Source organism: Schistocerca cancellata, chromosome 1, assembly GCF_023864275.1.
Source record: "Schistocerca cancellata isolate TAMUIC-IGC-003103 chromosome 1, iqSchCanc2.1, whole genome shotgun sequence".
NCBI lineage: Eukaryota > Metazoa > Arthropoda > Insecta > Orthoptera > Acrididae > Schistocerca > Schistocerca cancellata.
This window is the reverse complement of record NC_064626.1, coordinates 801,465,682-801,484,518: the sequence shown is the minus strand read 5'-3', so window position 1 is coordinate 801,484,518 and position 18,837 is coordinate 801,465,682. Positions and strand designations below refer to the sequence as shown.

The window sequence follows — 18,837 nt, the reverse complement described above, 5'->3', positions numbered from 1 at the left end:
GGATAGTTGGATTATTTATCAACATTCCTTAATTTATAATAAACATTTCCTCAAATTTGGCATCTGAACAGAACAGTAAATATATTTATCCTCACCATTGGGACCAACACTGAATGCCTCCGTTCTATTTTCTTCCCCTTTCTTCTTCATGTAAATACTTATTTTATGGCCATTATATAAAATCAATGCAGTCAAGCAGTATTTGCTTGATGCTTGTTTTTCTTACGATCAATGTTATTTTGCAGATCAGATATCCTTTAAAACTTGAAAATTAGGCGGCTCATGGTATTATGTTCATTTGTTTAATGTTTTTAATTTGCAATGAAGAATGTCACTTGCATTTAACATGTAAGTACCTACGTCAAATTGTAATCAGTGTTTCGTGAGATAGATGCAACACACATTTAGACCAAAGTTCGAATTTGATTGCTGTAACATGTGTAGAGGCCTCTGTTCATACATCAAAAGCAAAAGCTTCATACTAAGTATGAAATTGGAAAGTCCTAACTAGAGTACAAACCATGGAAGGAGTAAAGAAAACTAAGGACTCTGCAGTGCCAGGATTGTGTGTTTGTGGGGGGAGAGAGGGGGGGGGGGAATTATACATTAGTGAATCAGTGTATGACAAGACATGAAAACTGATAACTTACTGATTTCTAGGTCCCCAAAGTTGGCAGTTATTGTTAGGGCAAAATTAGCTGAACCTAAATGTTTTAGCAAGCGTACTGCACTAGTTCCAGTGTATGCAATCCAAGAACTTACAACTTTCTATGGTGTTCTTTGTTTTTGTGGATAACCTGCATAAATAAAGGGTGGGTATTTTTGACACTAACAAACTGAATAAGCTGTAGTTTTTTCAAAGTTTAAAGTGAGTGCATTTGTGCAGTACCATTTAATAACTGTAGTACAAACATGTTTACTATTTTCCTTATGAAACCTGCTTTGGTCAGCTTGACAATAAAACTTGTTCTATCTGCAGAAAAGGAATAATTCTGCCTGTTGATTCACATGGAATGACCGATAGATCATTAACACAGAGTAAGAGCTGTAATTGGCCCAAATTGAAATTTGTGGAATATCTATGTATTGTATCGATTGAACATACTAGCAAAGCTTTATGTATCCTGTTTCATAAAGATGAACTCACTGTGTCACATGCCCCATCCCATACTACTTCTTCCCTTTCTATGATAATATATTAGAATTTATTTCCATTGTATAGCCCTTTTTTGTATATCCCTTCCACCTTTCGGCTTTCCCTTCTTACTTAATACTGGCTTACCATATGGGCTCCTATTTTTTCATACACGTTACTGATCTTTCCTCCATAGGTTTCTTAAATTTTCCATCTGGTGCATCTATCCTTCCCATAGTCATTCAAGCTTCTACAGCCTTGCATTTGTCCTCTAGCCATTCCTGCTTAGACGTTTCCACTTCCTGTCAATCTCATTCCCTAGATGTCTGTATTGTCCTTCACTAGCTTTATTTGTTGCATTTGTATATGTTATCATTTCATCAGTTAAATCAATATCTCATGTGTTCTCCAAGGATTTCTACTGGGCCTTGTCTTTTCGCCTATTTGATTCACTGGTGCCTTCACTATTTCATCTCTCATTGCTCTACATTAATATCCCATTGTTTCGTTTCCCCTGTTGTAGTCAATCATTGCCTAATGCTCCCTTTGAAAATCTTGATAACTCGCCCAGGTCACATGTCATGTTGTTCTGCTATTTTTCCTTCTCTTCCATTTCCTACAGTTAAATTTCATTCCCATATCACAAATTTTCATCTCGTTTTAACTATTCAAATAATTTATTTTATCTCATACATTCTTCAGTACTTTTTATAATCTTCATAGCTAATAGGCATAGAAACTTGAACTATTGTAATAGGTGTTGCTTTGGATCTGCCTTGTCTATGATGGTTCATTTACTGTGCTGTTCATAGTCACTTATACACATTTCTATTTTTTATTCAGTATTAGACCTACTCCTGCATTACCCCTATTTGATTTTGTATTTGCAACCTTGTGCTCATCTGATCAGAAGTTTTGTTCTTACTGCCATCACATTTCACTAATTTGCACTGTATCTATCTTCAACCTATCCATTTCTCTTTTTAAATTCTCTACCCTACCTACCCAGTAACAGGAGCTAACATTCACACTTTGACTTGTAAATTACCAAGTAGTGTTTTTTTTAATACCAACATTTTATTTGGCAGTACCCCCCCCCCCCCTCTGGAAATCAAAATGGGGAGCTATTTTATCTCCATAATATTTTACCCAAAAGGATGTCATTGTCATTATCACATACACTCATACAACTGTGTCAATAACTGTGTTGTGTGCTTGGCCATGTTGGAAAATCATGTGTCTGTGTCTGAAACTACTTGAAAGGCTGCTGCCCCTCTTCAGAAACCACGTGTACTTCTCATCCCTCCACAGATACCCCACCATTGTGGTTGGACCTATGGCTGGCTGTAATGTTGAGGCATGCAAGACATCCCATTTTGGCAAGGTTCAATGTTGGTGGGTCTGTCTTACTGCCTGTAATAGAATTGACATTTCCTGTCAACTCTTGTGAACTTTCTTCCCAGATTGTTTGTTTTCCTAACTATTGTTTTGGTTGCTTGTGTACTGAGAACAGAAATCTCCAGTTTGAAGACTCAGAACATGCAGTATTTCAGTCTAAGCTGCTCCCAAGGTGTTCCCAGAGCCTGCACAATCAGTGCTGTGAGTGTATGGCAAGGGAAGGGATGTTTTTTTGTTGAAAACACAATGTGATTAAACTAACATCATGCTAATTTCTTTTATTAACATCTTGTATTTTATTTTAAGGTAGTCTATTTGTTGAACATATGTCAATAACTGTGAAACCGCATATTACTTTTTGCACACACAACCAGGAGAACACACTGGGGTGCCAAGCTGGTTCATCCAATAACTGTCATGTGGCCTTGACCTTTTGTCTTAGAAAAGGCATGCCCTTCCCCATTTCACTCACTCACTCACTCAGTTATCTGGTTTCTTGCATTTGATATCAGCCATAAATATATACACAAAAACTACCCCCGCCCCTCTGGTTGATCAGTCTGTGCATCAAAGATGTATTTATCCTTGAAAAAGAGGCTACACAGAAATCACATGGTTTTTTGTCCTGCTCTGTGTAGTTAGCACACTGTTTATGATCATGACGGTGGAGTTCACGAGGTGAACAGCTAACCAAAAACAAGTCCAGAGTAAAGCAAATTCATTTTAAGTGTATACAACTGTCCAGGAAGCAGTCCAAATTAAATGATAAACAGGCAGGGTCAAAACTTTACTGTTCAATGGCATGTAGTTACAGGCTTTGAAAACTAGCAAGAGACTGACTGGCAAGTGCTGGGTCACCATATTTACTGGCAGTGTCATGTTACTGGACAGCTGCATGTTACATGCATGCCACAGCGGCACCTCTCATAGGGGCAAGCTGGGGCTTGAGTATGTAGCCTGAGTATCTCTTTTCTCTTCTCTTTATTGACACTCAGGCTGGGTGAGGAATCTAAATTACTGTCAGGTACTAAACACCTCCCCCCTGTAATCGGTACTTAGGGCTAGAAATGGCCTAGCATATGCCACTTCATTGAGGGAAGGGGGGGCGGGGGGGGGGGGGGGGGGGAGATGCTGGAAGCACCTGCAAGGGCTTCTGTAGAAGGTCATCAGCATAACTGGTGGATTGTTGGATACTGGCAGAGATTGAGGAATATTTACCAATCAATGGATTTTGGGGCACAGCTTGGTCCTGCCTGCAGGAGCATGGGTGCCAGCCTTGTAGGAGATTAGGGACAATGATTCAACCTCCACGGCAACCTGAGTCTGGAAACATTCCACCTCCATTGATAATGTGGTGTGGGGATCACTAGTGTTGGTGAGAGCTGAAATTTTCCTGGGAGGTGGAAGCAGTTCAATCTCCATTGGCTCCTGTTGTTGGTCACTATCAAACCCCTATCAACACTGAACATGGGGGCAAAGGTTGTAGCATTAGTGGGCAGGCTTACCCATTGCATGGTTGTGTAGATCATTCTCAACTGGCAATTGAGGGAAAGGGGTGGGGGGAGGGTATGTTACATCTTACTGTGGCCAGAGGTGATTTCAGTGCCTGACTAAACACTGCTGGCCATTCACAACCTCAAACATTTGCTGCCCTGGAGCAGCTGTGCAAGCCCAAACATGGGAGTCCATGCTTTGCTACAGCAGTGTGCACAGTCGGTGGGTCCATGGAGCTGGGTGCTGCAGGCTGAAGAATGTGTGTTTTCAGCTGGGCGGCATTCATTTATGGGGTGGAATGGTAGGTGGCACAGAAGTTGGCAAGTGCTTCCCCAGAGTCAGCTGTTGTCATTGTTTTGCACATCTGTGTTTGAAGGTCCTGACCATCCACTTAGCTCCTCAACTGGATGTGAAATGGAAAGAAGTGGTGGTCAGGTGCCCAATGCCATTGCATTTACAAAAATCCTGAAATGCAGATGCTGTGAATTGAGGGCTATTGTCAGAAACCAGGGTGGAAGGTATCCCCTCTGTTGCAAATATGATGGACAAGGGATAGGTAGTAGCTTCTGTGATAGTAGTAACCATCTGTGCACATGTGGAAAGTTAGAGAAGGGCATTGTCGACTAGCAACAATTTTGCACACTGGAATGGTCTGGCGAAATCAACATGCGCTCTTTTCTTGGGATGGTCAGGGTGTAGCCAAGGGTTGAAATGCTGTACTGTGGCTGATTGATTGTGAGAGCAAGTGTTGCAGTCTCAAACGATGTGTTGTGAGGGTTTCTGCTGTCTTGAAGTATGCTTTGACTTTATACCAGATGGAAGCTCTACTCCTTTCAGCTGTTTTCCTGTAAAGTTACTATTACTGCGAAGAACAACAGGCTAGGTACTCTGGACATAATAGGGTTTATTGGCCAGAGTATGTCATAAACTCAGTTCACAATTCAGATAACAACTTAGTTGTTTCATAAGAACACATTGTCTGACAGATTTAGTTGTCAGACTCTTCTCTTTTCTTAATTCAACATTGTTAGACCTGTATAGACAACAATCATGGAACTTCAAAAGGGAAGAGCTCCACAGTGCGACTCACAACACTGCAGACTCTAAGCGTGCTACTTGCAATGATTAAAATTCATCAAAAGGTGTCTTTCACTGCCACTTGATGCCTTAGGAGCACCTCAAAACATAAAAATCCAACCCCAAGAAACCCAGCAGTATCTCAGTACCTTAACTAACAATAATAGTGCTGCTTTAAATTTAGCTGAACATTTATGAATCATTACTCAATTCTGCTTACTGCTAAGGGTACAGGTGTTCCACAAAACCCCTAAAATATTAACCAACATATCTGTTGTACCCGTACAGTGTGCTATGACGACATCAACACCAGGCCAATAAACATGATGCCACACAATTGCCATCATTCCGCACATTCCTCAGTGTGCAGTGTTGAGGAACTTCATTATGTGGGGGTTGAGCGTTGGAGAAAATACTACCCGTCATTCAGAATTGCCCATAACTAACAAAATTACATCCTCAGTGATGTAAAAGTGACGTAAAGCCTGTGCCATGAGGAACAATTGGTGCACCATTCTGACTCTGTGTCCTTAGGTGCTCAGGTCAATCCCGACATACAGAAGACAACATCCTGTGGAATAGCGGATCATGGCCCATTTCTTCTGCTACTTCATGCACTATAATTAGGAATTAATCAAGGATATGTTGCTGATTTGGGTCTAAGGTAAAACACAGCAGTTCATGCATGTCAAACTCCGTATCTGGGCCATATGGCAAGCAGGAAAGTGAGTCAGTGTTTGAGTGTTCTCATAGGTATGGTTATTTAGGAACAACACCCCACCATTGCAGTTGCTGCGCTATCTTATCAGGAAGTTTCAAATGACCAGACGACAAAATCGGAGAGCTGTGATTGACAATCTGGTGGAACCCATAGAGGTGCATTTCAAACTTCCTAACATCATATATAATAGCCAACGTCACTTTCTCAGTTTGCAAATAATTCCTCGGTGCCACATTTAACATTTTAGATGGAAATACAGTGGGCTTTTCCATGTGGTTGGTGCACCTGTGGGACAGCATGCTACCAGTGCCACGATCAAGCACATCAGTGGCCAGCTTCAAACATTTGTCGGGATTAAACATCACTAAACACAGAGCCCACCTAAGACTCTTTCAAGTTGCAAGAAAATATTCTGGCCCACATCTGATCACATAAATTTAACTCCTTTTTTATGCAGTCGATTAAGTCGGTGTAAAGTCAGGGTACTTTTGATGTTGGAATTAAAATTTACAAAACGTAAAGAAACTGGTGTTACAGCTGAATAAGGTATAAAATGCAATGTTCAGTGGCAATCTTTTATGGTAATATCTTTAGTTTTCCATAAGAAAATCATTCTGAACTTTAATTACAACAATGTCTTGTATTATTTTAGTTGTGTAATTAATTACAGTTAGGATTTGGTTACTAACATGTAATGGTAGTACAGAGCTCGTGCTTTATCTGATTAAATACATAGAATGCACAAATAAGGCCTCAAATTCTGCAAATTGGAAGACTGTGAGACGTAAACAATTGGAGAGTTAATTAGAAATGTAATTACAAAGAATATTAATTACAAGGGAAAACATAAAAAAAAATAACAAATCAAAATACATCGCTTGGTAATAACTTTTAAGCTGTTTCTCAAGATAGTGTGGCCTTCTGTTACTGGATTTTTAGATTACCATTTTGTTAATTAGAAGCATTGATTTTTCATGCTAACATCTCTGCAGTCTCCAGTTATTTATTGCTAAGGACTTATTACTTCAATTTCTTAATTAGTTACTTAATTTAGTATATGTACATGATTTTATCAATGACAGCAATCCACCGATAATTACGATAACGCTCGTCCTTCCAGAACATTCAACACGCCTTCACAGTGAATGTCAAGTTTTTTATCAAATAGGACAGAATTATATATATCACACACACACACAAGGCCTTAGGAAGCACTGAATTGTCTGATAACTATCCAGATGCATATATTAAAAACAGGTGGTATCGGACATTTCATGCGAGTCCTCCTGGGGTAGGCTGTGTCGTTATAACCCCCCCCCCCTCCCCCCCAGCCACTCTTAAAAGTATTACTTGTATGAATGGCTGCTAAAGAGGTATAAGCAATCCAAAAAATCAAAAAAGTTTTCTTTTCTTAGCTGTCACTCCAGTCACTGGTTCACATTGCACATCTTAAGGAATTGACAGCTCATAATCATCGGTCCTTCTGCGCTGTCCGTCTTGTGTCTGCAACCCCTCTTTTTTTCTGGCAGTAACTCTGCAATAGCACAGTCTACTATTAGTTTCACAGTTTTTTTTAATTTTCCCTTCCAGGTCAGGTAAGGATCTTGGATACAGTTCTCTATGTAGGAACAGGGATGAACTCATTACTCAAGGTACTTGTGTAGGTTACAATTAAGGTCACATCAGGTATGAATATATCAAAAACATTCACATATTACCCTGTACTATTAGCACATTTACAAACAAAACCACACAAAATCAAGCATCTCTAAACTGTAAAGATTTAGCTATTTACAGATTAAAGTCAGTGAACCAAAAATGAATTATATATGTATCCTTTCTTTTTGATTAATATTTCACTATATTCCACTATACAGTATATTGGACCCCCCAGATCTCATTTAACTCTTTATCATATCAAACTAACTCACAGACTGCTCATCATCACACCATCTTGTAATAACAAGCTTTTCACAAAATGTCTTTTGTCGCAGTGCAACTTGTCCATTTAATAACACATGTACAACTTTACCATTTTCCATTTGTTCATCTCATTAGCAAATTCATAAAATCATGCCCATGCCTGCAATTCTCAAAGAAGCATTCACAAATCAAATACATGCTCTGTAGGGTATAACTACAATAATTGGTCAATCTCTGTTGTAGGAAAGTCAAATTCAGTACACAGTTTACATTTTCAAATTATTTCTCAAATAATGTCACTCAATAATGGTATTACATACAGAAAACTTATACTACAGAGATGGATAGTTATTTTCAGTAAGAGATAACTTCATTACAGGTCTATACATGAGTAAAAGATGTAGCATACGAAAACAAAAAGAAGAAAAATATAATGCTACATATCTCAGAGACCTAGTGCTCACCATGCACTTGACACAAAGATGTGTCCTCCTGAGGGCTTTTACATCATCATATTTTTTCTTGGTGTTTGACACTTGCTTATAGGGTTTCAGTTCAGTTATGTTACATAGACCAAATAACCTTCCAGACTTTGGCTACACTAACCTGTAGGCATTTGGGTGTGGCGTAGACTGAATTTTGAATGGACCAATACAGATGTCAAAGAATTTCTTTAATCCATTACTTGTAGCCTTGGATTTTTCATGTGTTTTCACCAGGACCAGATTATTGATTTTAAAATTTGTAGGTTTCAACTTCTTATCATGTTTGTTTTTTCTCTGTTTCTCCTGTTTTTCCATTACTTTCTTGACTATTTCTTCTCTTTCCAGTGGACTCATAGCCTTACATGCTGGGAATTCAATTAAGTCTTTGATCAGATTTGGTGGTTTCTCATGATACATTATTTCATATGGGCAGATTCCAGTAGAAGTTCAGTATGTCTTCAAAGCTGTCTACGTATTCTATCCACCTTACATGATTTTTGTTGCAATAAGTTCTAAATAATCTCCCTATTTCTCTCATGTAATGTTCAGCCGGACTGCTTGATGGGTGATAAGCAGATATCAGAATATGGTTTATGTTCTCGTCCTCAACAAATGTTTTCCAAATTTTAGAAGTAAATTGTGCTCCATTGTCAGAAAGTATGCCCTTCGGTTTTCCTACCTTTGTGAAATAGTCTCTTCCAATTTTCAAAATGTTGTTCTTATTTGTTGCTTTCTTCAACAGATATAGTTTAATGAATTTTGGAAAAAGATTCACCATGACAAATATATAACAAAATCCTCCTTTAACCTTAGGCAATGATCCATATAGATCAACTGCTACAAGTTGTAGTTGTTCTTTTGGCAATATGTTTAGCATTTATCCTTTGCAGGTTTGATTACTAAGAACCTTCAACATCGCAGCTTATCAGCAATTGTTGGTTAATGTATTAAAAAACTAAAAACCCACCTCGATTGCGGAAAAAGCACCTAGTGTTAACCTAGGTTTTGGCGTAGATAACTACACCTTCTTCAGAACAAACACACGTGCCTAAGAAGACCATTGTCAATGATTAAAAGAACACCATAGCTATACATTTATAAACAAAAAAAAAAAAAAAAAAGGAAAACACATACAGTACATATGTACAAAGTCAAAACCACTACTTAACTTGATGGTGTACGCTCCACCTCACACCGGTCTATGTTTGATGGGCCACGACCCGCCATAAACCTTCAACATCGCAGCGCATCAGCAATCGTTGGTTAATATATTAAAAAATTAAAGACCCGCCTCGATTGCGAAAAAAGCACCTAGTGTTAACCTACAAATTTGCAGCTGCAGTTAATGGCTGGTCATGGCCCATCGAACATAGACCGGTGTGAGGTGGAGCGTACACCATCAAGTTAAGTAGTGGTTTTGACTTAGTACATATGTACTGCATGTGTTTTCCTTTTTTTTCGTTTATAAATGTATAGCTATGGTGTTCTTTTAATTATTGTCAAAGAACTTCTTAGGCACCTGTGTGTCTTATTGTTGTTCTGAAGAAGGTGTAGTTATCAACGCCGAAACCTAGGTTAACACTAGGTGCTTTTCTCGCAATCGAGGCGGGTTTTTAGTTTTTTAATATATCTGATTACTAACTTTTACCCTCTGGCACCTGTCACATGTAGATAATTGCTTTCTCACTCTCCTGGCAATATTGTAAAAATATACATTTTCTTGAATCTTGTGGATACATTTCAGTGTCCTACAATGTCCGAAACTCTCGTGTGCATACTTTATTTTATATACTTTGCTGTATAGTTGAACTGCAGGAGGAATAGTGCCCACCTGGTTATCCTGCTGTGATGCAAAGTACACTCTTGTATATAGATCAAAGCCTTATATGGTCTGTGTGTACTACTACTACTACTACTGCTGCTGCTGCTGCTGCTGCTGCTTGATGTCCTGATAAGTAATTCTTGAACTTGGTGAAAGCCCAAAAGACCGCTAACAATTCTTTTTCGGTGACAGTATATAACGTCTCATGTTTTTGCAAAGTTCCACTGGCAAAAGCTATTGATCTATGCTCCGTCACACCATCTACAATCTTTTCTTGGAATAAGTGAGCTCCCAGTCTGTAGTCACTGCTGTCAGTCATAATACAAAATGGCTCTGTAAGATCAGCTCTGTATAACATTTTACTATTGCACATCTGTTTCTTGATGTTGTCGAATGCTTCGTGACAATCCTTGTCCCATACCCAAATGGTGTTCTTCTTCAACAAGTTGTTCATCAAACAAGGTGCATTTAAAGTTTGATTGCTGACAAAATCCTGTAGTAGCCACAAATTCCGTAGAATGATTTAAGTTGTTCCTTAGCCTTGGGCACGGGGAATTTTGCAATGGCTTCAAGTTTTTCTTCATCAGGCAAGATTACTTCTTCTGAGATGGTATGATCTAAAAATTTGAGCTGTTTAACTCCGAATTTGCAGTTCTCTAGTTTTAATGGCATCCCTCCCTGTCTCAATCTGTAACACACTTCACCCAACAAACATATATGTTCTTCCCAACTCTTTCCTATTACAAGTATATCATCAACATAAAGGATTAGTTTGCTTAAAAGTTCTTTTCCTAGAACAAAATCCAATGCTCGGATAAACTCTGCAACTGATACATTAAGGCCAAATGGTACAACACAATAGCAGTAATATCTTCCTCCATACAAAATTGCAGTAAATTTTCTAGACTGAATCTCCAATGGTACCTGATGGAAACCAGCTGTTAAGTCTAAACTAGACATATACTTCATATGTTCAAACTTGTGCAATAACTCATCTGTGTTCTCAGGGTGATCAGTTTCCCTCTCAAGGTATTTGTTTAAATGTCTTGAATCGAGCATAAGTCTTACTCCACCATCACGTTTGGAAACTACCACCAACGGGTTATTGTATGCACTATTGCTCCTTTCAATTTCTTCCCACTCTTCCATATTTTGTAGTTTTTCCTCCACAGCTTTTCTTTTTGAGATGGTTCTTGAGGTTTTAATTTAAGTCTACATTCATAGTTTCTCACTTTCCCAGGTTTCTCACTAAACACATCTTTGTATTCCCACAACAAACTACCTAATTGATCTGTCTGTTCTTTATCTATACTTCTAGCTTCCTTTAGTTTGGTGGCCACTAATTCAGCATACTTGTCTTCACTGCATTCTTCTTCATTGTCTTCCTCATTAACATCGGTCTTTTCATTTGCACAAATCACTCTTCTAATTTGAAAATTGTTCTGTAGGCAGTTTTGGATGACTAGTTCAGCCACATGTGTTACATCTGTCTTTGGGTTGGTAATCCTTAAACTTTTGTTATTCCAGTCAAAATCTGCATTTACTCCTTGTATCCAATTCATTCCGAACAAAATATTTTCATTGAGGTCAGGCACTACAAAACATCCTTGGTTATACTGAACACCATTAATGGTGAAAGATGTTAAGGCTTGCCAGTTTACAACTTTGCTGTGCCTACCAGTTGCTCCCTTAATTTTGATTCCAATAGCAGGATAGTCTTCAAAGTCAGCACTATATCTTATCTGGTCTCTAAATTTTTTTTTCAGAAATGGCACAAACAGAACTACCCGTATCTAATAGGCAAACTCCTTCATAATTTGCAACTTTTATACGTATATAAGGGCAACCAAAAACTTTTTCCTTCCTGCTTGCCTCATCTTCATGCAACAAATCATCCTCAATCTCTCTAAAGTCCAAGTCATTTATACCTTTTTTTCTGCACAATTTCTCTTGCTTGCCTGAATTTTACTTAGAGCTATATCAGATGATTGCTTGATGTCATGTTCCTTTTTTACACACTGTCTACTTTTCCTGGAACTGATCTCACTGTAAGCCTGCTGATTGGTTGTACCTTCCCAGTTGGAATGCAATTCTTCACAAATAATCTTGATGACTCTTTTTACTGTTTCAATGTCCATATAACCCCTTATAAGTATCCCATAAAGTTTCTAGCATCACATCTAAATCATAATGTCTGTCCACATGTTCCTTATCTGATGATACCTTCCCAGTTTCCGTTGGTACAATTTGGTTCTCATATTCTTCACAAATACTACTAACATCACCATCTTCACTATTAATTAAATCTTCTTTAACCTCCATATACACCATGCCGTCTAATTCTTCCTCCCATTCATCACTACTACTGTCACTTTCACTATCAACATCATCACACATGATATCATCTGCAATACTCGGCACTTCTACAAATCTTTACAGTGATCATCAGAATTGTTGTCAAGTACACCAGTACAAGTATCATCACTTAAGTGCTTAACAGTGATAGATTCTTCGTCCATTACTTTACTTAATCCAAACTCATCAAGATTACCATCAGAACCAACATTTTCTTCGCAAACTTCTTCACCATATAGACTTGAAATAGTTTCCTCTTCTAACAAAACTAGAACATTCTTACAGATGCTAATACTTCTATCTTCCACACTTTCATTCATACTTTTCCAGAATTTACTGTCAGATTGTAATTTGCTAATCTGATGTGCTCTTCTTACATTAGTTCTGTCATTTCTACTCCAATATCTTCGATTACTCTGTCTTCCGTAATTATTTTCGATGTTTCTAGGCCGGTAGTGTTTAGCCTGATTTCGATACTTATTTCTTGCCCCAAACTGACAGGTTCCCAATGAGGCGTATGTCAGCTTAAGTTGCCTGGTCTTGATTGGTGATTATCCAGTTGTCTGTTGTTATTCTCCCAAGGGTTCTCCCTGTTGTCACATCCTCTGTTTCCATTCCCATTTCTATGGTTGATGCATCTATTATCACTTCTATTGTAACCACTATTATTGTGATTTTCATTGTCACTCGTTCCTTGATTCCTGTTCTGATTCCAACCCCCAGATGGTTGATTGCCAAATCTGCTATTAATTAACCTCTCATTTCTCTCAAAGGCTCTATCCAACTTATCTACATACCTCAAGAATTGACCTACGGAGTCATATGGTCCATAAATCAACTCCCACTGTACTCTTTTTGGCAATCTCCTTTTTGGGGCATCTATTTGTATTAATTTGTCAAAAGGTTTCTCTAAGTGTACTAATTTCCTCAACTGGTTTTCACAAAAACACTTCAAGCTACCATCACCTTCCCTGTACATTCTATCATTCAAAAACTCACTCTTAATCCTAGCTTGCTCAGATTATGACCAAAATTTGTTTAAGAACTTTCTTTCAAATTCATCATATGACGTGGTACAATTGACATTCTGATTGGCCCATGAGATTGCTTCTCCATCCAAAAATCTCTTAACGAATTTAATTTTAACATTGTCTGTCATGTCATTACCAAAATTATCTTGACAACGCTGTAAAAAATCAACAGTATCCAATTTACCATCTCCTGGAAAGAATTTTGAAGGTATGCCACCTCATACACAATTAATATCGCAAACAAAATTCCTTTGAGCTACACACTCTTTTAGTTCTACAACTTTCCTACTTAAATCTACAACATTATTTTTATACAAGTCTATTTTTTTCATCACACTTCAGTTCTACATTACTTATTTGATTGGTAATGTCTGTAAATTTTAACTCAGAGTTCCTTTTGTAAGTTTCTACTTTTTCTTCTAATATTCTCCTAGTCCGAACAATTTCTACTTTAAGTTTAAAATTTTCTACTTCTACATGCTTATCTAGTTTTTCGAATCTCACCTCGTTTTTTGACAACTCTTGTGTGAAATTAGTTTCTAATATTTCTAACCATCCTTGTACTACTCCTACACAAGTATTGAGTTCACCCTGCCCTGTCTCAATAGTAACTCTTAGTGCTGCCAAACCATCCTGGATTTCCCTTAGCTTGCTAGTGTCCTGTCTAATCTGCCCCAACTGTTCCTTCACTTCTTGCCTAATCTGTCCCATCACTTCTTGCCACATCTGTCCCATCTGTTCCTTCACTTCTTTCATATGCTGCATTAATAACATTAACAAATCATCTCCGCCTACTCTTCCCTGTGCAGTTGGAGTACTCATGGCAACATTTTCGCTGGAACCCTCTCCACCAAAGCTTCGATCTACGCTTTGGCTACTACTGGGCGACAGTTCACTGATACTTGCTCCTAGGTCCAAAGTGTTTTCTGTTGGTTCCTCACTTATTTTTACCTTGTTGTTATCAGCCATGGTAAGTTACAAAATGTAAAAACTTCCCACACAAATGTGTGTCTCTGGCACAAAACTATTTAATTAAAAAGATAAACTGTTACTCATCTTATGGTTGATGGTGCTGTCCGAGAATTTGGTCCTTATTATCCATACCAACTCTTTCCATGCTTCAACATCCATTTGTTCTGTGCATCCATAACACAAAATTTTTCAAGACAATTTATGCTTGGCATTGGTCTTATGTTCACCTGAAACATTCACTTGTTAAACATACTTCTACATTTCAAACATTGATCCCAGCTCAACTCCACCAAATGTAAAGATTCATGTAGATTGTTACTTAAGTTTCTTCTGCCTGGTCCATTTATAAAAGAATGTGAAATTTTCATGCTTCACAAAATTTATTGACATTAATTGACATCTGAACTGCACACTCATTATGTAAACAAAACACACAGACTGACTTCACTGATCCCTTTGACTTCTAAAAGTAACTTCAAAACTGACTTGTCGCAGCATCTCTGCATCGCATTATATAGTATTTTAACAATAGCTTCCAAAATAAAGCATTATTAATTTTGTACAATTTTGATGTTACAATTAAAATTTACAAAATGTAAAGAAACTGATGTTACAGCCGAATAAGGTATAAAATACAATTTTCCATAAGAAAATCATTCTGAAACTTTAATTATAATGTCTCTCATATTATTTTAGTTACATAATTAATTACAGTTTGGATTTGGTTACTAACATGTAATGGTAGTACAGAGCTCATGCTTTATCTGATTAAATACATTGAATGCACAAATATGGCCTCAAATTCTGGCAATTGGAAAACTGTGAGATGTAAACAATTGGAGAGTTAATTAGAAATGTAATTACAAAGGATATTAATTACAGAGGAAGACATAAAAATAAATAACAAATGAAATAGTGTGGTCTTCTGTTAATGGATTTTTAGTTTACCATTTTGTTAATTAGAAGCATTGATTTTTCGTGCTAACCTTTCTGCAGTCTCTAGTTATTTATTGCTAAGGACTTATTTCTTCAGTTTCTTGATTAGTTACTTAATTTAGTATATGTACATAATTTTATCAATGCCAGCAATCCACCCATAATTATGATAACACATGTCCTTCCAGAAACATTCCACATGCCTTCACAATGAATATCAAGTTTTTTTATCAAATAGGACAGAATTATATATATATATATATATATATATATATATATATAATAGAGGGAAACATTCCACGTGGGAAAAATATATTTAAAAAGAAAGATGATGAGACTTACCAAACAAAAGCGCTGGCAGGTCGATAGACACACAAACATACACGCAAAAATCTAGCTTTCGCAACGAGGCAACCGTTGGTTGCGAAAGCTAGATTTTTGCGTGTATGTTTGTGTTTGTTTGTGTGTCTATCGACCTGCCAGCGCTTTTGTTTGGTAAGTCTCATCATCTTTCTTTATATATATATATATATATATATATATATATATATATATATATATATATATATATATAGACACACACAAGGCCTTAGGAAGCACTGAATTGTCTGATAACTATCCGGGGGCATATATAAAAAAAAGGTGGTATCGGACATTTCATATGAGTTATAGGGGATGCTGTACTGTTATAGTGTGAGACCTTCTTTGCTTAACATATCTCCCAGGTGCTTGACACTGGGCTCAAAGAATCTACGTTTGTCTATTTGACAATGCAGACTGTGGCCTGGAGCTGCTCCAAGACCATTTGTAGGTTGCACAGGTGCTGCTCCCATGTGACCCCAGTAATTAGCAATTCATCTAAATAACTAACACAGTTGGGGGATGCATTGGATGAGTTGCTCAAGGTATCCCTGAAATCTCATGGGAGCACTTGTGACCCCATATGGCAACGTGTTATAACAGTACATGCCGAATAGCATATTAATCAGTAAAAACTGCTTCATCTGATCATCTACACTCAATTGAAAATAGGCGTCAGTGAGATCTATCTTTGAAAAAGATGACTCCCAGCCAAGTTTGCCCCCAATTCCTCCAGTCAAGGAATTGTATAAGGTCAACCAGTTATGATGCTATTATTATTATTATTATTATTATTATTATTATTATTATTACTTGAACTATAGGCCTATTTAAGCTATATTGCCATCATCAGGTTTTGTTTTCAAGTCCTGACTTCCATGCAATATCGTTGATTGTATTGCTGTGTATTTGTTTACTGGCTATATTCTTTTGTTGTTATTTTCAAACTAACCAGTTGTGTGTTTTTTCAGTATGTTCTCACACTTCATTAATAATGGCCAGGAATAAACTTAATTCAAGGTGGAAATTATGTCAGATGAGCAACAATATTGTAGTAACCATATTGCATTAGTCGACATAAAAGTTTTCTGGGTTTGGTACCGCGTCATAATGTAAAAACTATTGCTGCTATAGAAAATCCAACTTTTCGGCCACGATTGCAGCGGTCTTCTTCTGGATCTAATGGCCGAAACGTTGGCTTTTCTATAGCAGCAGTAGTTTTTACATTATGACGCGGTACCAAACCCAGAAAACTTTTATGTCTACTGACTCTGGCCGCGGAAGCCTACGCAATTACATACTGCATTATTTTAGTTAACCATAAAATATTTCTGATCATCTGATATAACAGCTGTCATGAAGTTTCAACTCAAAACTGAGTTTATTCTGACCATTATTAATGAAGTGTCAGACTATACCGGAACACAAAACTGATTACTGTGGAAGTAACAATGAATGAATATAGTCAGTAAACAGACGACTACAGAATCAACTATATTACGCGGAAGTCAGGACTTGAAAACATAATGTGGTGATAGCTATACAGCTGAAATAGATCTATATTTCAAATTAAGAAATAACACTAATAGTAGCATAACTGGTTATACAAAATCTATTATGTCCTTGAAAGACATTTATTACAAAAAGATAGATTTGTTTCAGCATTAACAGTAGGCTTAGTCACCACAAATTTAATTGATCCATTTGGTTTCTTAACCACGACCATGGGCATTCCCCACTGGCTGGATGATACTTGGGACGTAACTCCCATACTCTGCAACATATCTAGATCTGTTTTAACTCGCTTGCATATGGTGCAAGACCAGATAGACTGTAGAAAATTAAGGCATAACATGTCAAGTTCTGAGAGTGGTATCGCAGTTGAAACTAGACTCACCAGGTCCTCAGTTTTAGAAACTGCAGCTCTCGTTACAACTTTTCAATCATATTGCATGGACAGAACATCGTTTATGATCACTTGTAATGGCTACAATGCAGAGACAGGGGGAACAAACAATTGGTACCTGAGGCTGATGACAGTGGAGTTAACGAAGTGATTGGCTAACCAAAAAAAGTCGAGAGCGTAGCAAATTCATCTTAAGCGTAGACAAGAGTCCAGAGAGCAATCGAAACCACAACATGAAACTCTCTGTGATGCTTCAAAGACCAGCAAGTGACTGACTGGCAAGTGCCAGGATGTGGTATTTACAGGCAGTCTCATGTCAGTGGATGGCTCCACATGACATGCTTGTTGTGGCAGCACCTCGTGGGATCAAGCTGTGGCTTGAGTACGTAGCCCAAGTATCTCTGACCTCAGGGTGTATACGACCCGGGACAACCGGGAAATCCGGGAAAAACCTGGGAATTTTTTCATCCGGGAGAAAACCGGGAAAAACCCGGGAATTTTTCGGAATTCCGGGAATTTTTCATTGTTTTAGCTTTAAGTTAAATTCTTGTAATTTTGACTGCAGAATTGATTCTCTAGCAAAGAATGTTATTGTATCCTGCTACTGGAGAATGATACTGCAGCAATAAAATATAAACGAGAGGGATAAAAATAAAACTTTAGTGGCAAAGGAAATGTGCAATTTACAACAACAAACAACCGTGCATGCACAAGTGTCTGCAAATAGCAAAAATATGTCAATGGACGTAGGGCAAAGACTAATTCTTCGTAACAATAAACTGCTTGCTATGAGCATGACGTCACAACTGTTCACATTAGGTTCGTTTGACCAATTGCCAGCGATCTGTTGCGCATGCGCATTTGACTCGCGTATAAGCAGTACCTTCTCCCGCTACTTGAAGTTTGGCTGTTAGCTGTATCGGTAGTAGCAGCAAGCAGCCAGATGCAAACGAGAAATTTTTTTCTCGCGCGCGCTAGCTGCCAGATTCACGCTTGCACAGAGTTGTCTGAGTTGTAGTGGGGAGGGGGTTAACCTCCACATGACCCGTGTTTACGTAAAGTGAATTCGCTGCTTCTCTTCGTGTACTGCTCCCACATCAAATGAAAACAAAACGGATTTCTGTGGCTGGGAGCTATCAAGTGAATTAAAATACATTCACATAATTACGGAGGGCAAAAATATACTATCAATTTCAGTTTTCTGATTTTATTTTATTTCCAA

The 18,837-nt window shown here is 37.8% G+C and overlaps 1 protein-coding gene across 1 annotated transcript in view; it reads left to right on the top strand.

The window, feature by feature from the left end:
• LOC126187888 (WD repeat-containing protein 44) overlaps positions 1-18,837 on the top strand; it is a 144,925-nt gene that overhangs the window by 120,484 nt on the left and 5,604 nt on the right. The gene's annotated exons all lie outside the window — the stretch shown is intronic.